The following is a 20,715-nucleotide window of genomic DNA, read 5'->3' as shown; positions in this document are numbered from 1 at the left end:
TCTTTGAACACAGCGGGTTCCCAATACATATTTGATCACTGAGTTTATTTAATCCTTGTTTTCCTAACAATATTGTGAATTATTCACAATTAGTAAGTGTGGCTCTGACTATCTTTATTTGTCTTTAGGACCTCAGGAGAGGGCTGGCCATATAGTAGTCATATTAAAGTATTTGACTCTACTTTCCTTTGCTCTTTAGTTAATGACTTAATTTTACTGTTCATGTTCATATATGCTGCTGAATACATTATCACATGAAATTATGTGTTTAAGAAATGTATTGTTTTGTTTTTGCTTTTGATGAGCTGTCCTAGAAGCTTACTTTAAGATTGCCCTTAGGTTGCAAGCTGTCATACTATTTTGATGATAAAATGATTTTATATTTAGGCCTTCATAGTATACAGAGCTCTAAGGGGGCTTCAGAGTCATCCAGTTCCCCCTTTAATTCACAAATTAGGAAACAGTCTTGGTGAGAATGGGTGATTTGCCCAATGTCACATAGATAATACATAATAGAGACAGGAATCAAACCCCTCTCCCTTACTTCCTGTTCCTTACCTGAATTCTTTCTAATACATTATACTGTGTCTCAGGTAGCATTTTAAGCTAGTAAAGGCTATAAAATTGGGTCCAAGCCTAATCTGGACAGATTTCTGCTTATTCTAAGGTAGTTTCTTAACAACTAGAGTAGTCCACAAACACAACGACCTCCTAAAAAATAATAAATATAAGGAAGTCAGAAAAAAATGGGGCCTGTAGGGCCAGACCCTGGTCTGTCCACATAGACTCCATGGGACTCCTGATGCTCATGACCCCAGCAATGGATGGGGTGGGGTAGACATAATGAACACAATATGACAAAAGCAACATAATAAGTTGTAACCTAAACTGAAGGATTTTTAGCCTTGCCAGGAGGTGACATACAGCATCAGGTCAGATGGAAGACTTAAGCAGTGAAATGTAGTAAATTATAAATGAAGTCAGAATGTTGATCCAGAAAAACAAAATCCTTACAGATTCAGAACTGATTAAACAATGTATAGCAAAAATTGAAATAGGATCAAATCCCATGCTCTAGGCCAATTCACCAACCTCCAATGGCCCTCACTCCTCTACAGAATTGTAGACCTTCCAACCCAGGAGAAGCCAAAGAAACTTTCTAGTCCATTATAATCCAATTCTCGTTATGAAGTTCCTTAATCCCAGAAACAGATTCTCTTAATCCCAGAAACAGATTGAACTGTGAGCCAAGCAGGGTCTGAGCACAAATTAGATGATGGATATTTTTTCCTCAACTTAAACCCAGTCAGCCTTAGAAAGGACAAAAAATATAGAGATTTTGCAGTAATTTCCCTTAAACCCTCAAAGATTTGGGCACTTAATCTCAAAACATTAATTTATATATCATTGAATTTGTCAGTACCAAATTCTTGCTGAGAGATAGGGAGAAACTCAAATTGCTACTGTCTCCATATTTTATTCTTGATTCTATTCTATATCACCACCACCATTTTGTATACTAAGGCATGCTTATTTGTCTCTGAGTTAAGTTCAGAAGTTAATAATCAGACTTCCTGCTTTCCTCTCTGAGTTAATTAAGCTTAGAAGTTTAGTTTCCCTGCTAATTTCTGATCTATTATTGTGTCAAGGGAATCTGTTATCCTTGAAGGATGTAGGTAGATATCAGAGTCTGGTATGTTATCTCTGTAATACTACCTGTCCTTCAAGAAAGTCTGATTTGTTATCATTGTAACACTAACTAGTCATACAGGTACACATTACCAATTAACTTTCCATAAAAACAAGATGGAGGGATGGTGTATTGCTAACCTTGTCTATTTCCAGCCAATTGTATTGTTGCTTACCTCTGTGATGCTTCAGACTGTAATTAATCACATTGCTTTTTCCTTTCTATGATGCTGTCTTCTAGTTTTTGGATGCTCCACCTATTGTCTATAAAAATGATCTGACAGCCTTCATCCAAAATCTTGTGGCTTGTTGAGGAGTTGAAAGAGTCCTTTTGTTAGTAACTGCTAGCCTTACCAATAAATTGAATCAGATATTTGTTCCTCAGTTTACCTCAATTTCAATTGTGACAATTGGTGAGCTTTCAGTCAGGAGTCAAGAGGAGGCACTGGCCCTGAAGGCTGGACTCCTTGATCTTGAGTCTTAAGGTAAGATTCTGTTTCAGCAGGGAAGGCTATCCCTGAAAAAAATCCTTCTAAGGGAATAGGTGACCCTCCTGGCTGTTGGGGAAGTAGCTAGCTAAGGTTATCCACCACTTTAGAGAAGAAATCCTTTTAAGAGAATAACATCCTCCACACTAGTAGGGAAGACTATAAGAGGAAAATGGGATATGGCACTTTTGATTACTGTGCAAATTAAAAGTTTCAAGATTGCTTTTACAAATTGTGTGCACTAATTTTTGATTAAAAACTTTTCAGGGGGAAATAAAAAATAAACTAGCCAGCAAATGTTTCTCTGTACCATCTTTACTGTAAATTTCATATATGGTTTAAAGGTTTTTATAGCTGCCAGAAATAACAAGTTATCGCCTTATGTGTAAAAGTAGGGATAAGCTGCTGAAGGAAAGAGCTAGGATGGCTAGGGAGTCAGCTGGTTTGCCTGAGGATTCTTCTGTGTCACACTACTCAGAAGAGCAAACTGGAGGGACTCATGTGGTCCAGGAACAAGCTACTGTCCATGTAGCTAAAAGGAAGCAAAAAACTAGCAGAAGGAATGTGCATGCAGCTTTTGTACAGGCTGGGCAGAGTTGCCCTGACAGCTTCCAGGAGAATGTGTGTGAGGAGAATGGAACAAGGTTAGATGAGGAGTCTCCTAATGTAGAAGCTCTCCCCATACGAAGAAGAAGGCAGGAGACCCACCGGGGCAAAACAGAGTCCAGGGAGATAATTGAGGATTTCACTCAACAGGAGATCACTGATATATTGAGTAGATTTACCCAAAGAATGGGGGAGTCTTTAGTGTCTTGGATAGTAAGAATCACTGATGAAGGCGCAGGAGGAGTAACACTGGACAATGAGGACTGTTTAAAATTCATAAGTATCAGTCAGAATCCTTTTGTACACCAGGCTTTTAGGGATCACCATATGCAAGGAGGAAATAACAAAACGAATCTTCTAGCTTTAGCTGCAGAAGGTTGCAAAAAGCAATATCCAACTGAATCTATGTGGCCTAGGGGAGACAGACCCTGGTACTCACTTAGAGACTGTATGAGAAAACTAAAGGAGGAGGTAATGAAAACTGCTATCCTGATTGCTATCCTAAGATGCAAATGCATATTATGATACCCCCCTAGGATTTCCTCATAGAAATATCATAGTGAAGACGGCTCCTCCTGCATATAAGCACCTAATTCTGACTCTGTTAATTGGAGAAATAGGGCACCCTCTTTCAGAGGTGCTGGATAAGATTTCACAATTAAGTGATTTAGGGGAATGGGAAAAAGACAAATTGCCTCGAGAGAGAAGAGTAAACAGCCAGAGGATTCAGAGACAAAATAGACCCACAAGAAAGGAACTGTTTACTGCTCTATTAAGAGCTGGGGTGGACTTTAGAAGAATAGATGGTATTCCAACTGAAGAGCTGCATAAGCTGTACCAAGAAAAGGTACTTAGCATTAGAATGAACAGGGAAGCAGGAACCACCCCCGCAGGTATTTCTGAATCTGAATCTTTGTATCCAAGTTTGCCCCACCTTCAGGGGGAATAGGAGATAGGCCAAGCCCCAGCCCAGATAAAAGAAATATGCAGAAGAGATTGCAGACCCCATATTGGTTTAACAATATATTGGAAGAATGGATCAACTACTGTGACTAGGGCACTGATTGATACTGGGGCTGAGGCCACACTTATCTATGGAAACCCTGATAAGTTTAAACATGGAACTCCTATTACCATCACAGGTCTAGGAGACACTGAAATATCAGCCAGACAGATTAAAATAACAATGAAAATTGGGCAGTTACCTAAGAAGGAATATACTGTGGTTGTTGTACCCATTCCTGAATATTGGAATAGATGTATTGAGAGGCATGACTCTGAATTTACCTGAAGGAAGATACTAATTTGCTGTGAGGAAGATAGGAATTAATACAGTTTTAGTGGGAAAACTAAAAATGGACCCAATCACTTTACCTGAACCTTCTGAAGTAATTACTTTAAAACAGTATCGTGTGCCAGGTGGGCAAGATGAAATTGCCACTACTATAAAGGAATATGTTGAAGCAGGAGTGTTAGTCCCTACAACCACAAGATGGAATAATCCTGTCTGGCCAGTAAGAAAATCAGATGGGACATGGAGAATGACTGTGGATTATAGACAGTTGAATAAGGTGACTCCATCTTTGTATGCTGCTGTTCCAGATACCATCACCTTAATAGAAAGGATCCAGAAATATGATGGGACTTGGTATGCAGTTATTGACTTGGCAAATGCCTTCTTCACCATCCCAATAGACTCTAAACAATGGGACCACTTCGCTTTCACTTGGCAGGGTAGACAATATACTTTCACTCGCTTGCCACCAGGGTACATACATAGCCCCACTATTTGTCACAGGATTGTGGCTGAACAGTTGGATGAATTAAAGCTACCTGGTGTATAGCTTACCCACTACATTGATGATATCATGATACAGGGAAAAGATGCGAAAGTAGTGGAAAGGAGTTTGACCCTTCTAATTGAGCATATGAAAAGTAAAGGGTGGGAAATTAACCCTGCAAAGGTTCAAGGACCAGCTCAGAATGTGAAGGTTTTGGGTATACAATGGAACAAGGGGCTAAGGGAGATTCTTCCTCAAGCCCGACAAAAGATTCAGGATTTTCCTACCCCTACCAATAAGAAGGAGGCCCAAAAGTTCATAGGATTGTTTGGATACTGGAGGCACCACATTCCACATTTCGGACAGATTTTAAAACCTTTATATAGAGTCACACGGAAGAAATATGAATTTGATTGGGGACTTGAGCAGAGTAAAGCTTTTGAAGAAGCCAAGGCTGCCATACAATTGGCCCTAGATTTGTGGCCCATGCAAAATGGTCCAGTGGAATTGCAAGTGACTGTACAAGATGATTATGCAAACTGGAGCTTATGGCAAAAACAACAAAGCCGAAATGTACCTTTGGGATTTTGGTGTAGGAAACTCCCTTCATCTGGAGTCCAGTACACACCTTTTGAAAAGCAGTTGTTAGCTGCATATTGGGCTTTGGTGGAGACTGAACAACTGACTGTGGGCCATGAAGTGATATTAAGACCTGGAATCCCAATTATGACCTGGGTAACGAGTACCCCAGCTTCTCACAGAATTGGACATGCCCAAGAGGCTAGTATAATCAAATGGAAGTGGTATATTCAAAATAGAGCAAAAACAGGCAAAAGCAGAGTCTCTGTTCTGCATGAATCTATAGCAAACATAGAAATTGAGAGGAATGACACACCCCCTGAGCCAAAGCAACAGTTGGTACAGTCCACTGTAAAATGGAATGAGGGATATGATGTATTAACTGAGGAACAAAAGAGACATGCATGGTTTACTGATGAGACAGCAAAATATTTGGGACAAAAAAGACATTGGAAAGCAGTGGCCTATAACCCATGTACTAGAAGGACTTTGGAAAGTACTGGGATAGGTGCAAGTAGCCAATATGCTGAACTTATGGCAGTATATCAAGCCATCAAAATAGAACAAGGAGGACAGTGTCATATATTCACTGATTCATGGGTGGTAGCTAATGGGTTAGCTACATGGATGCCCATGTGGAAAAATGAAAATTGGGAAATTCATGGTAAACAAGTCTGGGGCAAAGAATTATGGGAAGATATCTGGAACATGTCTTTGGTCACTGACTTGTCAGTTTTTCATGTAGATGCTCACGTGGCCCCCACCACACCAGAACGTGAGTACAATGCTCATGCTGATCGACTGGCAAAGATTGCTACTGAACGTATTGTTCCTACTTTGACAACAACTGATGATCCGGTATTAGCAAAATGGGTCCACCAAACAGCAGGCCATTTGGGGGTCCAGGCCACACACCAGTGGGCACAAGATCGAGGTATTAGTATCTCTCATTCACTGTTAAAACAGATAGCAGAAGAATGTCATATATGTCAATTGGAAAAGGAGCGAACTGTTCCTCGGGTAGTAACTGGAGAGATAGCAAGAGGAAAAGTCCCAGCCCAAATCTGGCAAATAGATTATATTGGTCCACTACCACTGGATAAAGGATGCAGATTTATATGTACTTGTGTTGATACCTATTCAGGTGTACTAGTAGCTTGTCCTTATAAGAATGCAACCCAGAAAAACACTTGTAAAACCCTAGATCTCATAAGTCTATATTATGGAACCCCAATGCAGATTCAAAGTGACAATGGGTCACATTTCAAAGGCAATGAAATGAAGAAGTATTGTATACTAAACAATATAGAATGGATATATCATATTCCATATTATCCAGAAGCATCTGGGTTAATTGAAAGAATGAATGGATTACTGAAAGAACAGTTGAGGAAATTAAGTTCCAATAATTCATATCAACATTGGAAGGATAATTTGTTCATGGCTTTGCGTAATTTGAATAATAGACCATTGGGAGGAAGTACACCTCTAGCCAGAATGATGACCCCCAATCTGCAAATTAGAAAACAACAAACACACAAGATCCCAAATATTGAGTATTGGACCTTGAGGCCAGATGTCCCAGCACCGTACCCAGGACCACCTGGTTCGGTGGGGTATGATTTACATTGTTTAGAGGACTTTTGGTTGGACAGGAAAGAAGTAAGAAAAATTTCCACTGGGATATGCATAAGAATCCCTAAAAATCACTTTGGACAGATTTTACCCAAATCAGGATTAGCAGCTCAAGGAATACATGTATTGGCTGGAGTAATAGATTCTAATTATCAAGGAGAAATTGTTGTAACATTCCAGAATTTAGGTGAAGGGCCCATACAGATTCACAAGAATGATAGGATAGTTCAAGTGATTATCGTTCCTTGTAAAACAATGCCACTTGTTAAAACTGACCCTCCTTCCAAAATAACTGTCACAGGAACTGAAGGATTTGGTTCTACTGATAGAATAAAATCAGGAGCTAAAGTATGGGTAAAATGGAAGCCAGATGATGTTCCAAAGGCTGCAGAGATTATAGCATATGGGAAGGATAACACTGTAACTATTGTTTATTCTGGAGAAGATGATTACAAAATTGTACCCTTAAGTCATTTATTCTACCGTGAGTGAGGCTACAATAGTCTGGTTATTGTCTCTTTGCTTCTTCTTGATTTTTTGTTTGTTCACCTTGTTTGTTAGATTTGTTTCCACAGGCTTGGTACCCTCCATCTGTAGATGCCTGATAGCTTAAGCTGGATGTCACCCCCTGTCTGCAACTGTGATGTGTCACCCTTGGACCTGGCATCAAGCATATTAAGAACTGACCTCTCAAATGGGACCCCTAAGGACAGGGACAGCTTTACATCCGATTTCAGCAGCAAGTAGCCATAGAAGAAGAGATCTTCACCCCTTACCACAAGATTTTGGGGCCCCATTTGTTCGGGGTGGGGGGAATGATGGGGAGCTTGTGCTCAAGCCCCACCCTAAAATATGTTTTTTTGTGTTTATTGTGTGCTATTCTTGTTATATTGTTGTGAAATTTTGTTGACATCAGTTATTCCTACTGTATTTTTGCCAAGTAAGGGACATGAAAGATCTTGGGGCCGAATGTAAGGGTTATGGGATTTAAAGATCTCCCATGCCCCATGGACGTGCTGACATAGCAGAGCAAGAGAAAGTGAAAAGCCGAGCTAACGGTCCTGCAGTTGGCAGTTGGCGGCGGTTGCCTTTTTTTTTTTTTTTGAGTTAGGACTCCTGCTGAGGACTGCCAGGGGCCGGAGCTGCTGGGAGCGCTCTTCCAGTGCGCTGGGTGGTTGCTGTGAGTGGGGAGAGGAGGACCTTTGCCTGAGGTAGCCTGTTCTGTTTTAAAGGCTTGAGAATGTGGGTGCTTTCTACTTTATCTACCTGTGCCAATGTCATAACTACTCTGATGGCTTTCACTTTCTGGTTTTGGGACTCAGTCTTTTGGTATCTTAATAAATTTTCTAGTTTATTTCCCCATATGGCAAAGCTGACGTATTTTGTGATGGATAATTATATCAGCATATTTGTAATCTCTATAGGCATTGTGAATATGGCATTGCTGATACAGGTAGTTGAGGAGGGAAGACGGGAAAAGATCTGGAACTCAAAGTTTTAAAAACAAATGGTTTTTTTTAATTGCTTTTTTATGCAACTGGGAAATAAGATATACAGGCACTGGGATATAGAAATTCATCTTTCCCTACTAGAAAGTTAGGGGATGAGGGAGGATATAAGAGAGAACTGATTGGGGGAAGGTTTATTCAGTAGACTTGTTATTTAGGTGTGGGGGTAGGGGAAGGATCGGGAGAAAAAATTGTAACTCAGAATCTTGTGGAAATGAATGTTAAAAATTAAAAATTAAAAAATTGAGAAAAATAAAGAAAAAAAATCTCTTTGGGATAGAGACCTTGTAGTGGTATTGCTGGGTAAAAGGGTATGCATAGTGCATGACTGCAAATTGCTCTCCAGAATGATTGAATCAGTTCACAACCACATGGACAATGTATTAGTGTCCCTATTTTCTTAGTTTCCCTCCAAGATTTGTCATTTTCCTTTCCTGTCACATTAGCCAATCTCAGATGTGTTGGATGGTAACTCAGAATTACATTAATTTTAATTTCTCTAATTGATAGTGATGTCAAGCATATTTTCATACGACTATAGCGAGCTTTGGTTGCTTTGACTGAGAATTATATCTTTGTATCCTTTGATCATATATTATTTGGGGAATAGTTTTTATTTTTACAAATTTGACTAAGTTATCTACATATTTTCAAAGTGAGGCCTTTATAAGAGAAAGTTGCTATGAATTTTTTCACATTTATGATTACTGTGTATTTCCCTCCACCCTAATTTCTTCCACCTCCCCCCATGTTTATATAGGCTCTCTTTCCTTTCACCTTCCCCCTCTTTAAAAGTGTTTTTTGCTTCTTCTATTGCCTTTCCTAATCAATGTGCTTTCTATCTGCACTGTCATCCTGTTATCCCCTTCCTCTCTTACTTTCCTGTTGGGTAAGAGAGATTACTTTTAATTTTGTGTATTGAAAAGGGAAGAATAACAATCATTTACTTTGTGGGAAAAGAGAGGGACGGAGAGACCTTGTAAAATCTTTTTATTTGTAAACTTTTCAAGTTTTGGGGGGGCAATATTCTTTGGAATGGTCATAAAATCTTATCACCCCTCTGAAAGAACTTAGTTAATGTTGTGAAATTCTAAAATGATTTATTGGTTTACTAAGAAACTGGGATCCCTTCATCTATTACAAACACTTCTTGCCTAAAAGTGTGTGTGAAGGAGCTGTGGGGTAGACTTAGCAGCTTGTTTATAGTAAAGAGTGAGTTTTTTAAAGTGTTCATAGTAAAGAGTGAGTTTTCTAAAAATTATTTGATTGTCACTTATCAAAATTATTCAACTATATTTGTTAATAAATAATATGTATCAGATTTATCTCTTTGAGTAGAAATAGGACTTCCATGGGGCTCCCACTCCCACCTCCTCCAATTCATGTAAAAATGACTCTAAACAAACTTTGGAGCTAAAGAACCCACAAAATGACACAGAGAAGATAACTTCCCACTGAAGACTACCTGGCAGGCTGGCAGTAAGCAGCAAGCACAGTGCTCTGGGAGCCAAGCCCAGCCCCGTGTGAGCCTGAGGTTTTAGCCTTAGGGTGGCCACAACCAGCCGCTGGCTGGAGGGACTTCAGATCACCAGCAGCTGTGGCAGTTTCCAGAATTATCAACCCATAGATGCTAAGGACAAAGTGAGAGGTCAGTGCAATGTGGACTTTGGGACCTGGGAATTTGGGAGTGGGGTCTGGCCTTTGCCACCCAGGGTGAGAAGAGGCTGAGGCATGGTGGATGCGCAGCTACTGCAACGTGGATGCTTCAGAGCTCCTGGCTTTCAGATTGTAGGGGGACCAAGCATCCAGTCTTAGGGGTAATTGCTCTTACTTTAACCTGCTTGGATCTGAATCACTGTCTGGGGTGGAGTTCCTGGGGTACATGACCAGTGTGCCAGAGCTTGTGGAGACTTCTGAGAGGGCAGCCAACTAACAGCTCCAGAAGCTGAGAAACCTCCAGCAATTGGGACAAAACATCCCCCTCTGGTAGCAGAGTTCTACTGTGGCAAAAAGTTCAAAAGTCAAATAATTGAGTGGCAACATGAGCAAGTAAAGGAAGCAAAGCAAGCAGAGCAATCCAACATTAGACTCCTATTTTGGGGACAAAAAGGATCAAAGCATGGAATAGGAGGAAGACAGGGAAGTCAGAACTTCTGCACTAAAAGCTTCAAAGGAAAATAGAAGCTGGTTACAGGCCATAGATGAGCTTAAAAAAGATTTTGAAAACCAAATAAGAGAAGTAGAGGAAAAATTGGGAAGAGAAATGAGAACCCTGCAAGAAAGTTATGAAATGAGAATCAATAACCTGACTGAAGAAAATAATACCTTAAAAAAATAGACTAACTCAAATGTCAAAAGAGTCTCAAAAAGCCAAAGAGGAGAAGTGTACCTTAAAAAGCCAAATTTTCCAGATGGAAAAAGAATCTCAAAAGCTCACTGAAGAGTATAATTCCTTCAGAATTAGATTGGAGCAAATGGAAGCTAATGACTTTATGAGAAGTCAAGCTATTATTAAATAGATCCAAACAAGTGAAAAATGGAAGGTAATGTGAAATATCTTGTTGGAAAAAACCACTGACCTGGAAAATAGATCCAGGAGAGATAATTTAAAAAATATTGGACTACCTGAAAGCCATGATGAAAAAAAGAACCTAGAAGTCATTTTCCAAGAAATTTTCAAGAAAATCGCCCTGATATTTTAGAACCAGAGGGCAAAATAAAGGTTGAAAGAATCTACTAATCACCTCCTGAAAAGGTCCCCAAAAGAAAACTCCTAGGGATATTATAGCCAGGTTGCAGAGTTCCCAAATCAAGGAGAAAATATTACAAGCAGCCAGGAAGAAACAATTTGAATACTGTGGAAACACAATCAGGAGAACACAGGATCTGGCAGCTTCAATAGTGAGGGATTGAAGGGCTTGGAATATGATATTCCAGAGGTCAAAGGAGCTGAGATTAAAACCAAGGATCACCTACCCAGCAAAACTATCATGTTTCAGGGGAAAATATAGTCATTCAATGGAATAGAGGGCTTTCAAACATTCTTGATGAACAAACCAGAGTTGAATAGAAAATTTGACATTCAGATACAAGTAGCAAGAAAAGCATGAGAAGGTAAACAGGGAAAAGAAACCATAAGGAAACCATTACAGCATATAAAGACATAAATTCACAGTGGCTAGGTGTCACAGTGAATGAATACAGCACCAGCCCTGGAGTCAGGAGGACCTGAGTTCAAATCTGGCCTCAGACACTTAACACTTAGTAGCTGTGTGACCTTGGGCAAGTCACTTAACCTTAATTGCCCTGCCTTTCCCCCTGCAAAAAAAAAGACACAAATTCAGAAAAGGACAGCAATTTCAAAACACCTCTGGGCACAATCCAAAAGAAAAATAGGAAGTGGCCTCAAGCCTAGAAAGTATTCATAGGAGAGCCCCAAAAGGAGCTTAAAAATCATATAGGAGATGTGGAAGAAAAATTGGGAATACAAATGAGAGTGATACAAGAAAATTATGAAAAAAAAAGAGTCAGCAGCTTGGAAAAAGAAAACAACTACTTAAAAAGTAGAAGTAGCCAGATGGAAAAGGAAGTACAACAACTAACTGAGGAATACAGCTCCTTAAAAGTTAAAATTGGGCAAGTGGAATCTAATGACTGTAGTAGATATTAAGAATCAAAAGTATGGAAAAAAATAGAAGAAAATGTAAAATACCTCACTGAAAAAACAACTAACCTGGAAACTTGATCCAGCATAGGCTAGGTCAAAATCATCAGACTACCTGAAAGTTATAATCAAAATGATGATCTGGATATCATTTTTCAAGAAATTGTCAAGGAAAAACTGCTCTGATATCCTGGAACCAGAAGGCAAAATAGCCACCGAAAGAATCCACCAATCACCACAGGAAAATAAGGTCCCAAAATTAAAACTCCCAGAAACTTTATAGTCAAATTATAGAACAGTCAGATCAAGGAAAAATTACTGCAAGTGGCCAGAAAGAAAGGATTCAAATAACAGGGAGCTACAATCAGGATTACATAGGATTTATCAGCTTAAACATTAAAGGCTCATAGGATATGGAACATAATATTCTGGCAGCAAAGGATCTAGGACTATATGCAAGAATCACCTACATGGTGAAATTAAGTTTAATACTTCAAGAAAAATGGTCATTAAATGAAATAGAAGGATTTCCAGCTTTCATAAGGAGACAATATCAAACAAAAAAAGGACCTCTAATATCAAGACCCAAGAGAAGCCTAAAATGGAAAAAGAAAACATCAGGGTTTCAGTGGAACTGAACTGTTTGTATCCCTACATGGGAAGATGATATTTGTAATTCTTAAAAATTGTACAATATTAAAAATTATATAGGATTACAAAGGAAACCAATTACATTGAAATGTTAATTTTTTTTAAGTGCATGGGTCCTAGGTTATAGCTCTTGGCATAGTGGATAGTGTACAGTATTTTGATTCAGGAAGAACTGGGTTTAATTCCAATCTTGGAGAATTACTAACTGTTTGAGCTTGGGAAAGTCAATTAACTTCTCTATGCCTCAGTTTCTTTATCTAATGAGGTCATTTGACTTGATGACTTCTACAATCCTTTCCAGATCTATAAAGATCCTTTGACCTGAAAAAATTTCAGACTTGGGCAGGTAATATTCTATGGAGTTTGTAATGTATCTGGTGCAATATAACTTCATGCTTCCTCTAAATTGTTTTCTCAAATACTTGGGCTATCAACTGAAGTCATGCATGCACAGGACTGCCACTTTTTCCTCATTGCCTATATATTTGATTTCTTTGAACCACCAGGGAAGCTAAGGCCACTTAATAGTTCAAGGAAAAGGAAGGTATAACTGGGTTTTGTCCTTTCCTTCAGTGTCAAAATGTATTTCTTCTCTCCTTTTTGAAGTTAATTTTATAATTTCCATTATCAATGGCAGTTAGCTCTCATTTGTTTATATACTTAAAAAAATCATTTTAGGAAGGCAATAGGTCAAAGAAGTGCACCTAGATTATAATAGCTATTATCTCCCATTTAGTGTGTAAAACATAAAGTAGTGTGTATATGTGTGCATAAGGAAGTACGCTTTAGAAAACATCTATTTATAGCAGCTCTTTCTTGTGGTGAAAAAGAATTGGAAATTGAGGGAATGCCCATTGATTGGGGGGTGGCTGAACAAGCTGTGATATATAACTGTGATGGGATACTAAGAAATGTTGAGCAGGAAGGTTTAAGAAAAACATGGGAAGAGGTCAATGAACTGATGCAAAGTGAAATCAGCAGAACCAGGAAAACATTGTAGATGACAAAAGCAATATTGTAATGATGATCAGCTGTGAAAGACTTAACTATTCTATTCAAGACAATGATCCAAATAATCCTTGATAAAGAATACTATAGACCTTGATAGAGAGAGAACTGATGAACTAGTGTAGAATAAAGCATTTTTTTGATTTCTTCACTTTTCTTGGGGTTTTCTGCATGTGTTTTGTTGTGCACCATGGCTAAAACAGAAATATGATTTCCATGACCTCACAAGTATATTTGCTATCATATTACTTGCCTTCCCAATGTGTAGGGAAGGGGCAGAAGGTAGACAGAGTATTTAGAACTCAATTTTTAAAAAAATGAATGCTTTTCTTTCCACATGTAATTGGTAAATGTATATTAATAGACAGACAGATAAATAAATGTGTGCATATATTTTCTTTTTTTAAATAAAGTATCTATTTAGGCTCAGAGAAAAAGGCTTTGTTGAGAAGAAAGCTGACAGGGAAAAGTACCTACTTAGCAAAATTAGGCTTTTGCCATATATATCGATGCATTTTCCTGAGGACAAGAAGCAGATGGAAAAGGTTTGGTGTAGATTCATTTGAGGATTTCTCCCTGTCTGCTAGAGAGCAGTATCCCCTCTGACTACCTTTCAAATTAAAATTTGCCAAATCTCCAAGATTCTCCAAGGATCTTCCCAAATATTTTAAGATACTCCCAACCATTAAGGATTAGGATTTGTTTCCTGGGATTCTGGGAAACAGAATGTCTCCATGGGTGGTCTCGGACTGCTCTGCAATGGAAGAATGGTTTGACTAACCTCTTTTAACCTTCAGATAAGAATCAATACAACACTTCCTCACCAGTATCATAAACTGCTCCAGAATTTGAGTATGTGTTGTGAGCCAAAGAGACTTGATCCAGGACTCCGATGATTACCTTGATATCAGTGGACCCGAATATCAAAGACCTCTTTGAGACTTGACTTTTCTTCAAGTTAGCTCCTGAGCTCTTTTGATATGGGTTACACTTATAAGTATGTTGTTTGAGTTCTGAGACCAACAGGCTCTGCCCCAAGACTTTAGTTGTTCAAATCCAAAATATTTGAATTCTTAGGTGGTCAGTTCCAATGCAGCTGTGCTAGATGATGAGGCTTTAGTTTCGGGCCTTGAAGCCAGCTCTCAAGAGCATCCTTTCTAATGTTACTGCATATGAAAAGAGTTAACTGGCTCTTCCCAAGACTCTCTGGCACCTAGAGAAGGAATTCTTCTCAAATTATCTATTCTGTGCTACTTCCAGGATACAACAGACTAGGTAATGATTATCAAACTTCCTTTGTCTTGTTGCTGTATAAAAACCTTGTCTTGAGAATCAATAAATGGAGTTCACCGTTCTTCCTTGAACTACCCACATGGCCTGGTCATTTCTTATTCATGTCTCTGAATCATGCTAAGTGCTGGACACTGAGCAGCCCAGGACAAGCATGTTATAACTGGCAAGCTTACAGTGCTAGGATGAGTGTAGAAGAGCAGTTCTTAAATTTTTGGATTGTGGACTCCATTAGCTTTCTGGTAAAGCCTATGAGCCTCTTCTCAGAGTAATGTATTTAAATACATAATCACAAAAGAAACCAATTATATTGTAAAAAAGATATCAAAATATCTTTTAAAACTAACAAGTTTGTGGAACCCAGATTAAGAACCCCAGGTCTAGAATTTTCAGAGGCTTGTTTTAGTATGGAAGTGGCATGAAGCAGGTTTTAAAGTTACAGCCCCTCTGGGAGGAGAATGATTCATCCTGAATTTACTAGGAAATCTGAACTCCCCTAGAGAAATCATAGGTAGCAATGAATTGTTGAAACAGATAAGAATTTTTATTGAGACTTTCCTCATGGTTTCCCCCGGACCAAATCGGAGAACTTATGAGGATTCAGAAACAGCCAGACCCTAGGCTCTCTTTGGGCCTATCAAAGTTTCACTTTTGTTTGCTATTGACATCAAGGAACGACTGGAGGTAAGAATAGCAACAGCAGCAGCAGCAGTAGCATCAGCAAAAACAATATCTATAATATAGCACTGAAAGATTTGCAGAGTCCTTTCCATATTATAACTCATTTGATCTTTATACCGACTCTATGAGGGAAGTGCTATTATACCTATTTTACAGATGAGGAAACTAAGGCTGAAAGAAATTTAGTGACTTGTGGCTGAAATAAGTTTAGTGACTTGCCCAGAGTCATGAAGTTAGTAAGTATCTGAGGCAAGACTTAAACTTCTTGACCAAAAACCTTATGCTCTATCCACTGTGCCACCTAAGAAGCCCTTTATTGCCCTGATTTTAAGGCTAGTGGATGCGGGACTTTTTTTTTTATCCCAAAGGCAAGGATGAAATCAACTCCGGTGTAGGGATTCCTACTCAACCCATAGCAAAATACAGAACTGAGGGGAAGTTGCTAAGTGACAAGTTGGCAGATGTCCAATTGAAATTAATGACTAAAATGAATTTCCTGGGGAATATGTAGCTTCTGGTTTGTTAATTTTCTATGCCTGTTGTCCCCAATAATCAAAAGTTACTGTATCAGGAATGAATGTCATTGCAAAGAATGCCTTATTGAAGGAAGCAAAGCACTTTCAGTCTCTGCATAGAGATGCACAGATTGTTCTGAGAGAAATTAAATAGTATTCCCAAGTAATTAAGTCTCATCCCTCAGGAGAAGAGACAATCACTCTGGTTTTCAAGAATGCAATCTTTTCTCTCTCCTCTCTCTCTCTCAAATGTTGTCCAGTTGCTGGGGTTTATCACCAAACTGTATTTCTCCCTTTTCCTGTTGTTGAAATCTGTAATTATCCTTTGCCAGAGCAGGCTTAGCTTGAAAGATGAATTATCTGAAGTACTGTGGAAAACCCTATATTCTTGTTCAATTCTAGGAATTTTCAATAGTTCCTTCAGCAACAAATGTCTCAATAATGAATAAACTGACTTCATTATAGGACAATATGGTTTTGTTAATTAGCTTTTTTAAAAATAAAAAAAAGTACTAAGAGACTATTGTCAAAGCATAGATACTCATAATTTGGAAATCCAAGGAAATATTAGTTCTGCAATCACTAGATTTAATCCTTTCTATGAAAACCCAACTCAAGAGAAAGTCATTCATTCAATATCCATTCAACAAAGTCTTTTTGAGACTTATTACTGTGCTTTGTACTAAAATGAATACTAAGAGTAAGAAGACAAAGTCTCACCTTCAAGGGGCTTACAGTACAGTGGTGATCATATATAAACAAATAGCAAGACCTTATGGGATAAGTATTTTAACATGCCATAGGAATTCAGAGAAAGATAAAGTAGCCTCCTGGATGAAGTAGCATTTGAGGCAGGCCTTTTGAAGGACTGGTAGGATTTTAGTAAAATTTCAGGGTAATGGAAGCAGCAATGAAGGGATTGAGAGTTTATTGACATGGAAAGGATAAAAGTTATTCAGAGAATGATGAGTAGTCTTGTTTGGGTGGAGTATGTGCTGCATTCAATTGAGCAAATGATATAAGGTGAAAAGGTAGACTGATGCCACACTTTAGAGGGCATTGAATACCAAGTAAGGGTTTTATGCTTATTTGGTAGGCAATAAAGACACAGTGGAAGTTTTTAAGTAGGGGGATAACATGCCAGTTAGAATTTTGGAAAGATAAATTTGGAGATAGTGTGGAAGGTGGATTATAATGTGAGAAGAAGAAGGGTAAGGAGGTCAATTAGGATGCTATTGAAATAGTTTAGGCAAAAAATAATGGAGTGCTATACTAGAATGATACCATCAACAGTGGAAAATATCAAGTAATTATCCCATTGAGAACTTGTGACTGGATAGAGGAAAAAGAGCCAATGAAGGGGGAGAAAATGAAATCAAAATGGGAGAAGAGATGGTTTTAAAGTTCCAGAGGAAACTGAAGTGGATGAAATTAAGTGCACACTTGGGGAGGGTTTGATCTTGAAAAGTAGGAGAAGAAACTTTTCTTCTGAGGCCAGAAGAAAGGAATAAATGACTGAAGAAGAGAAATCTTGAGGTGGAAAAGAAAGTGTAGCAAAAAAAGAGCCATTTTGAATGGGAAAAGGAACTGAATGAAGTCATGGTCATAGTACCCTGCCCCCTTCTCCCCTCCCCCTCCCCCCCCAGAAGAGGCAGAAATTGGTTTGCTGAGAGTGAAGGAGGAAAGAATGGCATTATGAAGGTACTACAGGAAAAAAAAATTAGTACTATGGGTAATATTAGTGCTATATGGGAAATTAAGTCTTAAAATGGCCAAGCACCCCTGAAGATCAAATTGAAGTTTGCAAATATTTATAGCAGACCACGTTGGTATGTTTCAAAATTATTTTTTAGCTTTATCTAATAATTCTTGATGTGCTGGTAGCAAGAACAGAGTGAGAAGATGGCAGAGGTAAGAGATGTAGATTTGTTAAAATCTTGCCAAAAGGTCAAGGAGACAAATTATTCTTGGGTACAACTTGGACAATGTTAAAATGGCTGAACATGGTAGCCTAGGAAGGGAAGCACCAGATGGGACATCATAAAGGGAGTGATCACCAAGAGACTAAGGACTATAAGGTTACAATGAGAGAAAAGAGCAAATGCAGAATATATGAGAGACAGAGACTTTGGGGATATATTGTACACCAATTCTTGTTTAGATATGTCATAGACGAGGTGACTTTGGAGTTTTCTTCCACTTCTAAGATTCTGTGTTTGTGAATGATAGAGGAGAAAGGTAACATAGCTGTGTACAATGATCAGTGTGCCTGAGTTTTTCTTCTTATTTAAAAATGCAAATGTCTAGCATGAAGAATATTTCCATACTATATCGAGAATTTGGGAAAAAAAGAGATGTGGATATAGCACGAGACATCAAGAGAAAAGCAATAGGGATTAGGATAATTAAGTCTAAAGATTCAAGTATTTCTTTTAAAAATAAAAAAAATCATTGTTAGATAGTGATGGTAAAATATTTAGGTGGAGAGGAAACTATACTGAGGAAGATATTATGAAGGGAATAAGAAGGCAAATTAGCATTTTAGAAGATGCTAAAATTCAATACCAGTTATATTGCTTAATTACATTTTAATTTTTTGAATTCTACCTCAAAATGATAAATTAGAGTTAAATTATAATTTTTTCATGAGAAGAACATACTTTTAGGATTTGGAGCATTTTTTTAAACCTGAATGCTTATTTAGATTGATTGAACAATGGAATTTTTAAGAGCACTTGAAATAAAAAGCAGATTTCATCTTGGTAGCTGAAAGTTCAATTAATTAATTAGTCATTTTTTTCTTCAAGATATCCAAATAAGGAAAGAAATAGTATTATACTTATTTAAAATCTATATGTAAAGTTGTGATTCAGGATTTCTGCTTAATGATTTTAACCAATCAATGCAAATTGCATCTTATGAAGCAGATTCTTATATTAGGTCTAGGTTTCACTGACACATTTCTGAACAATGTCTCCACTACAGTGATTGACAATTCTCATCTTTCGCTACATGAAGGAATACGATCACATTCATATTCTGTCAAGTTTCTTCTCATCAACTTTTCTAATCTCTCCAACCTCCCATAAATAGTAGGCAGCCAGCCAAGGTGGGAAAATATAGAAGGACTCTTCACTATGGAAAAGGGAAATATGCTAGAACACTGTCGCCTGAAAAGGAGGAATCAGTATAAGACTGACCTTTCTTGAGTCTCAGATAAAGAGGTTTAGTCACTGAAGCACTAAGAGGCCATGATTATAAGGAAATCTCACCTATGAGGAGTTCCCAGGGCACGAACCTAAAGGACATGTGTGTGCTCCCTTATCTGAGAAAGGCTCTAATATTTCTTTTACTGAGCATATAGCATATATTATATATATACATATATTTATACACATATGTATATACACAGAAGCACATGCCATATATTATATATTTATATGTATTATATTAGCATATATCATTATTATATTCATATATTTATACACACATATAATGTGTGTGCATATACACACATATACAAACAGGTTATCATTGCCCACCACATATATACCTTAATCCTAAAACAAACTATATTCAAAGGACTTGCCAATGCAAAGGGAGCACAGGAAGAAAAGGGATGGCAACCAATTCAATTAAGGAGGTATTCATATCTATTTCATGTTGTGTTAATGTCAGCATTTTCAGCAGGGGATTAAATATGCAGGTCATCTTTAATGAGAAGCCAGAACACACAAAGCTAATCCAAGGCTATGGTTGTAGGATAAAGGATAAGCAGGGGAGCAGATCAAATCTCAAAGGGAGCCCAGATGTTGATTCTCAAGAAAAAAGTACATGTCTGGAACCAGGCTAGTAATTTAAATAGGGGCCACACTCCCAGGTACTGGAGGTCAGAGAAAGACTCCAATAGGTAGAAAAACTGAAATCAGGATGCACACACACACACACACACAAACACACACACACATGATCAAGGAAGGCAAGATAGGCAGGATCCAGAGAGAAACCAAATTGTCAGATTACTAAAACTGAGAGGAACTTGAGAGGAGCTCAGAAAGCAACTAACCCAATTGTTCAATGAGGAAATTATTTCATTAACTTCATCAATCAGTCACAATTCTCAAATATCTTTAATTTCTCTGGACAGGTCAGATTAAAAAAATTGTACTTAATTTTCCATAGACAAATAGATCACTACCCTAGCTACTAACAAGAGGTCTGCTACTTATTCTGTTATTTAATGCTCATTGATTGAAAGATTACAAGTCCCAGGCTAGATTCATGATGTAAACCAGGTAAATTCATAATCTGAAAAAAGGCTTAGGTGACAGAAAGTCCTCATAAGTATATACTGAAAAATATGGCATTAAAATACATACAGATGTGCCCTGGTTTAAAGATGCTGAATATACAAACTGATAGAATGATGGTGATTATTTCCATTGCAGAAATGTCCATCACTAGGTTATTTTAAGTAGGTGTTCTAATGCAGTTAAGTGTGTTTACTGGTCTCTGATTAATAAAGAAACTGAGGTGTAGCTTGAATGTAAAGAGACACTGCCAATCAAGGTCATTCTTAAATGAAGAAAAAAACATTTAGTCATAATGGAGGCTGATAGG

This window comes from Petaurus breviceps, unplaced genomic scaffold (genome assembly GCF_028583685.1).
Source record: "Petaurus breviceps papuanus isolate PSGF00001 unplaced genomic scaffold, PetGlider_PUasm1.0 151, whole genome shotgun sequence".
Classification (NCBI taxonomy): Eukaryota; Metazoa; Chordata; class Mammalia; order Diprotodontia; family Petauridae; genus Petaurus; species Petaurus breviceps.
Note: the sequence above shows the minus strand (reverse complement) of the source record.